The 7,694-nt window shown below is 38.0% G+C and overlaps 1 pseudogene; it reads left to right on the top strand.

Moving 5' to 3' along the window:
- The window catches only part of LOC122151796, a 184,317-nt pseudogene extending 181,554 nt beyond the window's left edge, over positions 1-2,763 (top strand).
- Positions 2,764-7,694: the final 4,931 nt, after the last annotated feature.

Genomic DNA, 7,694 nt, shown 5'->3' with positions numbered 1-7,694 from the left:
ATAACATCTACTTTTAATAACTTGCTATTTTGCCAATTAAGTATTTAACAGTGAGAGAGACCTTGCCATCTCTTAAAGCAACATTCAGCCACAGAGAGGCTTTGCCATCTCTAAAAGCAAACACTCAATCACAAGAGAGGTCTTGTCATCTCTTCACTGTATTTAGAACATGTACCTTGCAATCATGTTCTTTTGGGGGGTCTTTTTTTTGGTCCCCAAAATTTATAAACCCTGTGAAGCTGCTCTTCTGGGTCAAAAATCCATTCTGCGTGAGCAACTTTTGATCCTGGAAATAAAGGACTTAAAACTTAATTAGATCTCAGAGAGCCTGGCAACTTGGTACAGTCCACCTCGCCTTTAATATATAACAGTAGATGCCTCCTTACAGCACCCATATAGGACAGAGTAGAATTGCCCCATAGGGTTTCCAAACCTGTAAATGTTGATGGAAGATATTTCTCCCATGGAACAGCTAGTAAGTTCAAACCACCAACCTTCTATTTAGCAGTTCAATGCCTAAAACACAGCAGCAGCAGAGCTCCTCAGGTGTGCTTGGATTCAACAAAATTACATCTGTCTCGGCAATTAAACCATAATTTTTAAAAGAAATACAATTTAATCATGGAATTAAATAACTTAAATTAGAACCACATAGTAATTCAAATTATAACACCACCATTGATTTTTCTAAAAAGCTGTCTATTTACCAGACTCTTTCTTAGACTCACTATCCTTCAGTTTTGTATTTTAAAATCAAGTTTCATTTCAAATATGTCTGATTGAGTTAAAAAAAACTTCTATCATTTATTTTCAAATTTAAAAACAATCAATTTTTTCACTTAAGTTCAATGATGATAGCAGTCATCATACATACATACACACAATACCAAATAAAAAAGAAAAATGAAAAACCAAACTCACTGTCATTAAAAATTAAGTCCTTTCCAACTCATACTGACCCTTCCTTGAGTTTCCAAGGTGGTATCTCTATGAAAGTAGATTGACCAGTCTTCCTTCTGAGGAGTGCCTGGTGGGTTTGAACAGCCAGTAATAGTCATATGGAGTGCTTATATAGCACATTACTAGCATCCTAAGATCTGACAGATTTTCTGATATAATCTAGTCTATACATGGGAAAATAGCATTAATGTGAGTGATGTACTTCCTGTTTTTTCTTATTTAATTATGTTAATAACTATTTTTTCCTCTTAGTTAAAAGAAAAACAAAACTGAAGGGTGCAGCTAATCCCCAAACACTTAGTATAAATACACTTAAGATAATTTTCCTTGATCTATTCTGAACACTGGGGTCACTATGCATGTTAATAACAACAACAACAAAAAAAGAAACTACCTGCATCATATCAATTCCAACTCATAGCAACTCTTTAGGACAGAGTCAAACTGCCTCACGGAAGTTCCAAGGCTGTAAGCCATTTAAAAAAAAAAAAAAAAAAAAAACTTTTTTATTATGATTTGAGTGAAATTTTGCAAAGCAGATTTGTTTTACCTCTAACAGTTCATATACATTCATTTAGCAACACAGAGTAAAATCCCCACAAAGTAACAGTTCTCCCACATCTTACCTGTGATTATCTCTTCCTTGTGTCCTTACCTACACATTACTGCCTGCCTAGTTTCTCCCTGTACTAATTCTGCCCCTGGGATCCTTGGTTGGCTGTTCTAAGGAATGCAACTTCCTGATATAACTGTTTAGCTGATAAGCCTATCCACTATTTGGCTGAGAGGTGAACCATGGAAGTTAGTCCAAGTCTAGGCCTTAAGGATGACTCAGGGCCATAGTCTCAGAGTTTTCAACAGTTGTGACCCAATTAGTAATCCAGGTCCTTTTATGTTTTTAATTTTTGTTTCACATTTCTTCTCCCAATCTGTCCGGGATCTCTAATTTTGAATCCTTTCTGATGCATAGATTGGTAGCTGGGTGCCATCTAGTACTGATTTCAGGGTCACATAAGTCCACTGGTTCTTTGGCATAATTGCTACCATATATCTTAATGGTCTGTCTCATCTTTAGCCCATTGAGTGGCTAGTAAGTTCCAACCACCAATGTACTGTTTAGCAGTTGAATGTTTTAAGCACTATGATATCTAAGCTTCCAATAAATAGAATAGAGTCAGAGGGACAATCTTGGGGTGGTTTCAAAGCAATGTGATAATGATCCATGTATTTGAGAAGAAAAAGAATTATAGCAGCTAACATATGTTGCCTTCAGTTACATTAATAGATTCATGAGAGATGCTAAGTGCTCACAGCAGGAGTCCCCAGAAAAGAAGACTCAACAGAAGCTCTCACTGACCCAGTCCAGCTTTGTGTCTTGAGAGAATGTGTTTATTCTGCTACACCACAGCAGTGGAAGCCTTATTCTCCCATCCTATGACCCAGCCATTACCCTCACCTCTTTGTTCCACAGCAGCACTCCAATCTACAGTGAGTACAAGGAGGAAGGAGACTAACAGATGTAGGATGGTGACAAGTCCTGGACCACTGAGAGTGCCATCAGCTTCTAAGCATATGAACCAAGGGGAGGAGAAGCCTTTTGCCTATCTGGTTCCTGAATGTAAAAAGAGACAAAAGAGTGTGAATGGTACAAAATACCATACTAAGAATGATCATAGAATATAGATTTGAGTTGCAAAGGCTTCATTATGAAAAGAGTTACAAGACAACCTAGGGCCTGTGCACAACACAATAAATTTCTATCCTGTGATGTACACTGATATTATCAGGAAGAACCAGCAATAACAGGCTGGTCATAACTGTTCCCAGAAATCCTCACCAGCAGGTACTGATTTTTTAAAGCAGCCAATTTTTTTGGGGAGAAGTGTTCAGCAATCCTTTAAAGAAAAAGTTTAAAAGGCATGCTTTAAATTTTTTTCTGTAACTTTGGAATGATATATCTTTGAAGAGTTAATGACTTTGCACATGTATTCATCACACCAATTTTCCTTACTTTGATATGAGGTGCTAAAGAAAAAATGCTCTAAATTCTTCAGCACATTTCCCCACCCCACCCCCAAAAAAATATAAGACTGAGGGCATGTTTCATAGTTATATTGCAGTGATATCAATCCAGGAAATAAAGGGATGGCACTGATAATTTTTTTATAAAGATAATAATGTCTTTTAAGTTTTCAACACATCAACTCATGTATGTTCAAAACAAAATTAATACCTTCATTACCAAGCAGTCACCATGACTTACATGACAGAGTTAGTATTTTTGAGCAGAAAGATTTAAAGTAAAGGATATATATACAATGTTTAGGATAATAGGCTAAAAATATTTTCATATTTAAATTACATAAAAAGTGTACTTTCGGTTTTTATATTAGCTTGCAAATCATTTTTACCTTTGAAAAGCTGAGTATCTTGCCATCAAACTTAACAATCATTTTACTGTAATATATGGCATTTTAGTATGAAATTGTCTATCAGTTCACTGATTAATTCAACCTACATTCAATGAGTGTCTGCTGGGTGCAAAGGATTCCATTGATGCCTAATTGTCGTCTAAGATAGCTTAGTGAAACTTTTTCATGAAATCTGTTGGCAAACACTTTCAAATGTTGTTATTGTTGTTGTTGTTAGGTGCCCTTGAGTCGTCTTCAACTCATAGTGACCCTATGCCCAGCAGAACAAACCATGCCCAGTACCACACGAGCTTCATGATTGCAGTATACTTGACCCCATTGCCTCAGCCACTGTGTCAATCCATCTCGCTAAGGGTCTTCTCTTCTTTTGTCAACCCTCCACCTTGCTAAGCATGACATCCTTCTCCAGGTAATGGTCCCTTCTTATAACATGATGAAAGTATGTGAGATGAAGTCTGGCCATTCTTGCTTCCAAGGAGCATTCAGGTTGCACTTCCTCAAGGACAGATTTGTTAGTTCTTTTAGCAGTCCATCATACTTTCAGAATTCTTCACGTTAAAAGAAGATGCAAAGAATACACAGCATCACTGTACAAAAAACAACAAAAAACAACTGGTCAGTCTTCATCCATTTCAGGAGGTGGCATATGATCAAGAACCAATGGTAATGAAAGAAGGAGTCTAAACTGTACTGAGGACATTGCCAAAGAACAAGGCTCCAGGAATTGATGGAATACCCATTAAGATGTTTCAACATACAGATGCCCCACTGGAGGCACTCACTCAGTTATTCCAAGAGATTTGGAAGACAGCTACCTGGCCAACTGACTGGACAAGATATTTGCAAAGAAAAAGTTGTTGGTCATGCAAAATTCTATCATGCAATATTCAGTGTCATTTCTATCACCAGGACCAAATTTTGCAACTGCTGGTGACTCTTCCTTGTTTCCAAATTTTGCATTCCAGTCACTAGTGATAATCAGCACATCTTAATCACATGTTTGGTCAATTTCAGACTGCAGAAGTTGGAAAAAATTTTCAATTTCCTCATCTTTGGTTTTGGTGGTTGTGTGTATTTGAATAATAGTAGTATTAACTAGTCTTCCTTGCAGGCATATGGATACTATCCTATCACTGACAGCACTGTACTTCAGGGTAGATTTTGAAACATTCTTTGTGATGATGAATGCCACACCATTCCTCTTCAATTTATCATTCCAGGCATAGTAGATCATATGATTGTCTGACACAAAATGGCCAAAACTGGTCCATTTCAGCTCACTTATGCCTGCAATATCAATCTTTATGCATTCCGTTTCATGTTTGACAACTTCCAATTTTCTTAGATTCATACCTCATGTATTCCATGTTCCAATTATTAATGGATGTTTGCAGCTATTTCTTCTCATTTTGGGTCATGCCACATCAGCAAATGGAGGGTCTGAAAGCTCTATTTTGTCAATATCATTAAGGTAGGCTCAACTCTGTTGATACAGCTCTTTCTGCACTCTATTTTGAGTCCCCTCTGGGCTCATCTTCCAGCACTGTATTGGACAGTGTTTCAGGGCTATTCATAAAGTTATCCAGTTCTATATCAGACAGTGTTTCGCTGCTGTTCGTAAGGTTTTCACTGGCCAATTATTTGTGAAGTGGATGGCCTCTTCCTTCTTCAAAGTCTGTCTCAGTCTGGAAGCATTTCTGAATCCTATCCACAATAAGCAACCCTGCTGGCATTTGAAAACCAGTGGCACAAGCTCTAGCCTCACAACAACACACAAGCCACCACATTAGGACAAATCAACAAACAAATTCATCTCCCTTAGGTTTTCCAAATCACTCTGCTCACTTCCTGGCCTTTCCCCTGCTTGTTCCAGACATTTGCCCTGGCTGCCACTTCCTGTCTCTTCCCCAAGACTGTGACTTTTAGCTTTAAGCTGGGAAATGAATTCATCCCTATAGCTCAACTTTCAGCCAAACAATGAACAGGTCTGTAAGATGAACAATACTACCTGGAAAAGAAACACTCACTAGGACAATCAACCATAAGATGTCTAAAGGGTAGCTTTTTTCAAAGGATAAAGATCAGATATCAAAAAAGGGTAATAAAGAAGAATGGAGGGAAATGGTGAACAAAAGAAGTCAAAAGAGTGCTGTTAAATTATGGGATTGCAATTGAAACCAAGTGGAGTCAAAGTTCAACCTGCATCCCTGGTTGGAAGTAAGTAAGAAAACATAATTTCTCAGTTCCTTAAAAACTGAATATATGAATAAATTTTGTATACATTTGGTTTCACTTCCCAATTACCATCACCAACCCTAAGCCACTCTCCATCTTGCCCTGCTCAATAGCTCCTCCTGATGCTCTTCACAGTTATGCAATACTGCGTGTCCTGACATTTCCTCCATACTTACGTTGCGCTTCTGGTGCCCCATGGTCAATTACTCCAAGAGAAATATCTCCATAGATTTTGTGGGTGTGTCATCCTGGGTTGAGAGGTCTGTACATATGTGTTGTTTATCACTTGACTGAGAGACAGCCCCAGGGAATGAGTTTTATTCCAGGCCTGAAGGGTATTCCAGGGCAATTGTATTGGGGGTGCCACCAGACTCCATCCAAACAATTCTGGTCATTATTGTGTTTTTGGGATTTTCTTCTATGTTTTTGCTCCCACTCTATCCAGGATCTTCAATTTTGATCCTTTGCCATGCTGTTGGGATTGGTAACCAGGCACAGTCTACTTCTTCTGGTCTTGAGGTGAATCCTGGGACTGATTGCTTCCAAATGACCTTGGTTTTTTGCACTCTTCTTTGTTTCTGACAATAGGAGAACATAAGCTACAAATTAAATGGCTACTTGGAGGCTTTTAAGACCCCAGTCACTACTCACCAATGTAGGTTGTAGAACAAGGTTTTTAGGTATTTTGCTGTGTCAATAGAGTCTGGTGTCTGCCAATACTATGATCCCATGTCAGCAGATCCGTTGGATCTTTTTCTCACAGTGTCTGGCCATATATGAAGGATTGCTCTATGTTGATTTTCTATTGTTTCTGTAAGGATTGTGGGTATTTTGTATCACTGGTATCTGTGCAAGATTAGCCTCAGCTGAATCTATCCTTGGTCTAGAGTTCCTGTTCATTGACCAACCCCATATGATCTTCTTAGATGTTTAAGTGTTTATCTGTAGCCAGGTGTTTGGTGTTAATGGTAATGCAGTATTGTAGATACACTGGTATTACCCTTTGTCATCTATTTCTTATGTGCACCATTTAATGTCCTCCCTTTCCTCAATGTTGTCATAGACCATTTCCATACTTTCCCTCCCCTTGTCCACCTCAGTATGTGGCCTCCAACTAGTCTGAAGTTGTCCCCTCCAATTTCCTCCCCACCCTGGTAACCTACAAAGTGAGTCCCGTTTCTTAAGCAAACCCTATTTTTTTTTTTGTCTTTTTACAGTAATGGGCTCATATAGTATTTGTCCTTCTGCAATTGACTTATTTCACTCAACATAATGTCCTCAAGGCTCATCCATGTTGTGAGAATTTTATGTAACCTTCGTTGTTCCTTAATGTAGCTTAGTTTTCCATTGTACGAATGTACCATAATTTGCTTATCCATTCATCCATTCATGGACATTTAGGTGGTTTCCTTCTCTTTGCTTTAGTGAATTGTGCTGCAATGAACACAGGTGTCCATGTCTGTTTGTGTGCTGCCTCTCACCTCTTTAGGATATATTCCCCGTATTGGAACTGCTAAGTCAAATGGTATTTCTATTTTCAGTTTTTCAAGGAAGTGCCATACTATTTACCACAATGGTTGTATCATTTTACAATCCCACCAGCAGTACACAAGTTTCCAATATCTCTGAAACCTCACCAGCATTTATTATTTTCTGTCCTGTTGAACTTTGGTATTATTCCTGGGGTGAGATGATACCTCATTGTTGTTTCATTTCTATCCTTCTAATGACTAAAGATCATGAGAAATTCTTTATGTGTTTGTTGGGCTCCAATATATTATCTTTAGTGAAGTGTCTATCCAAGTCTTCTACCCATCTTTGAACTAGGTTGTTTGTCTTTTGGGTGTTGATGTGTTGAAGTTTTCCATAAAATTGAAGATAAGTCCTTTGTCAGAAATATCATAAGCAAATGCTTTCTCCCAATTAGTAGGTTCTCTTATTACCTTTTTAATGAAGTCTTTAGAAGCGCATAAGATTTAATTTTTAAAATGTCCCAATCACCTAGCTTCTCTTCTACCTTCTCTGCATTCTGGTTTCCTCTACACCAAGAAAGAGATCCCTGAAAAA

Source organism: Orycteropus afer, unplaced genomic scaffold (genome assembly GCF_000298275.1).
Source record: "Orycteropus afer afer isolate SDZICR_OR568_19922 unplaced genomic scaffold, OryAfe1.0 scaffold00725, whole genome shotgun sequence".
Taxonomy (NCBI): Eukaryota; Metazoa; Chordata; class Mammalia; order Tubulidentata; family Orycteropodidae; genus Orycteropus; species Orycteropus afer.
The sequence above is the reverse complement of the archived record's forward strand: the minus strand, read 5'-3'. Positions and strand labels throughout refer to the sequence as shown.